This window comes from Emys orbicularis, chromosome 15 (assembly GCF_028017835.1).
Source record: "Emys orbicularis isolate rEmyOrb1 chromosome 15, rEmyOrb1.hap1, whole genome shotgun sequence".
Lineage (NCBI taxonomy): Eukaryota > Metazoa > Chordata > Testudines > Emydidae > Emys > Emys orbicularis.
In genome coordinates, this window is record NC_088697.1 from 13,661,257 (window position 1) to 13,663,707 (window position 2,451).

Genomic DNA, 2,451 nt, shown 5'->3' on the forward strand with positions numbered 1-2,451 from the left:
CCCCCCTTCAGTGGTACGAACCTGGAATCGCGTCCGACCTCGTGGTTCTCTCGGTCGGCCGAAGCGGCGTGTGGCGACCCCTTCCGGACATCCGCGAGACGACCGGCCATCAGGTCAACCCATTCGCTCCAATGGGGTTGACCTGGTGGCCGAGCGGGGACTTTGGACAATTTTTCGGACTTGGAAAAAATTTTCGGGGCTTGGAAAAAAAAAAAAATGTCAGCCCGCTTCCTCCGGGTTGACCTGGTGGCCGAGCGGGGACTTTGACAATCTTTCGGACTTGGAAAAATTTTTCGGGCTTGGAAAAAATTGTCAGCCCGCTTCCTCCGGGTTGACCTGGTGGCCGAGCGGGGACTTGGACAATCTTTCGGACTTGGAAAAATTTTTCGGGCTTGGAAAAAAATTGTCAGCCCGCTTCCTCCGGGTTGACCTGGTGGCCGAGCGGGGACTTTGACAATCTTTCGGACTTGGAAAAATTTTTCGGGCTTGGAAAAAATTGTCAGCCCGCTTCCTCCGGGTTGACCTGGTGGCCGAGCGGGGACTTGGACAATCTTTCGGACTTGGAAAAATTTTTCGGGCTTGGAAAAAATTGTCAGCCCGCTTCCTCCGGGTTGACCTGGTGGCCGAGCGGGGACTTGGACAATCTTTCGGACTTGGAAAAATTTTTCGGGCTTGGAAAAAATTGTCAGCCCGCTTCCTCCGGGTTGACCTGGTGGCCGAGCGGGGACTTGGACAATCTTTCGGACTTGGAAAAATTTTTCGGGCTTGGAAAAAATTGTCAGCCCGCTTCCTCCGGGTTGACCTGGTGGCCGAGCGGGGACTTGGACAATCTTTCGGACTTGGAAAAAAAAATTTCAGCCCGCTTCCTCCGGGTTGACCTGGTGGCCGAGCATCTCACCGTCCCCGGACGCAGCGAGGGACTGCCTCCCGGCCGTCAGGATCGGGCCCCTGGAAGTCTGGGTGGGGTGCGGGGGGGGGGGGGGGAATTGCCCGACGCCTCCGAGGAGCGCTACCGGGGCGGGCCGGGCCCCCCCTGCTCGAAAAGGAAAAGAAGGATCGGGCCCACGAGAGACAGGGACCCGGCCGCCAGGCAGGCCGACCTGGGTTCACCGTCCCCGGCCGCAGCGAGGGACTGCCTCCCGGCTGACTGGATCGGGCCCCTGGAAGTCTGGAAAAAGTTTAACCCGACGCCTCCGAGGAGGGGGCGCCCAGGGAAGGAGGGAGAACCGGGTTGACCTGGCAAAGCGGCCACCAGGTATACCAGTTAAAACCTATGGGTTGACCCGGTGGCCGGAAAGCATACCGGCCAGCCAGGTGAACCCCGTTCGATTCCACGGGTTGACCTGGTGCCCGGGAGGGGACTCGGACGGTTCCCCCCGGGGTACGCCTTCCTCGGCCCGAAGGAACAGGGTGCGAACCAGGCGCGGGGGCGGGGCGGGGAACCGCTGGAACCGCTGGGGGACGGGGGACGGGGAGGGGGGGAATGGATCGGGCCTGCCGGGACCCGGCCGCCAGGCAAGCCGCCCCGGGCTCACCCTCCCTGGCCGCAGCGAGGGACTGCCCCCCCCCCCACCCCCGGCTGACAGGATCGGGCCCGCTGGAAGTCCGGGAAAATATTTTTCCCGACGCCGGAGGGAGGGGGGGGGGGGAGGGGAAGGGGCTCTGACGGGCCAGCCCGGGCCCCGGAGCTTGAAAAGGAAAAAAAAGGATCGGGCCCGCGAGAGACGGGGGCCCTGCCGCACGGGGCAGTCCGACCGGGGCTCGCCGTGCGGCAGGCCCGGGCGCCGGCAGGGGAAAGCGGGCGAGGAGGCGCGGAGCCGGGTGCCTACGGCCATACCGGACCGAACGCCCCCGATCCCGTCCGATCTCGGAAGGTAAACCGTCCCGGGCCTGGCTAGTACTTGGATGGGTGACCGCCTGGGAATCCCAGGTGCCGTAGGCAGCTTTTCCCGGTCCGAGCCAGCTCTCTCTCCTTTTTCTGGGGAGGAAGGAGAAGGGGGGGGGGGGGCGGGCCAGAAAGCCCCTCGTCGCTCCTGCCGAGTCGGAGGTCGCGGCCGCAGGTCACGGGTCGGGGCGCCTGGGGTCCGGCTCCCCCCAACACCCACCCGGCTTCCTCCGCGGAGGACCCCCGGCCACCGAAGCCGCTGGGGGAGACCCCGGGCATGGGGCGGACTGGCCCGGCCCCTCCCGGCCCCCCTGCGCCCGGCCGCCGGCCCGCGGGACCGCCCCGAATCCCCCCGCGGCCACCCAGGCGAGGCCTGGCCTGGAGGGCCCCACGGCGGGTGTCAGGCTCCCCGCCGCTTGCCCCACCGGGGACCCACGGCCACCGAAGCCGCTGGGGGGAGACCCCGGGCATGGGGCGGACTGGCGCGGCCCCTCCCGGCCCCCCTGCGCCCGGCCGCCGGCCCGCGGGACCGCCCCGAATCCCCCCGCGGCCACCCAGGCGAGGCC

General features: G+C 67.0%; 1 non-coding gene across 1 annotated transcript; it reads left to right on the top strand.

Annotated features, from left to right (window-relative positions):
* The first annotated feature begins 1,823 nt into the window (after positions 1 to 1,823).
* On the top strand, positions 1,824 to 1,942 carry LOC135889651 (5S ribosomal RNA). The gene has a single exon (XR_010561991.1). It is a non-coding gene; the product is annotated as a 5S ribosomal RNA (ribosomal RNA).
* Positions 1,943 to 2,451: the final 509 nt, after the last annotated feature.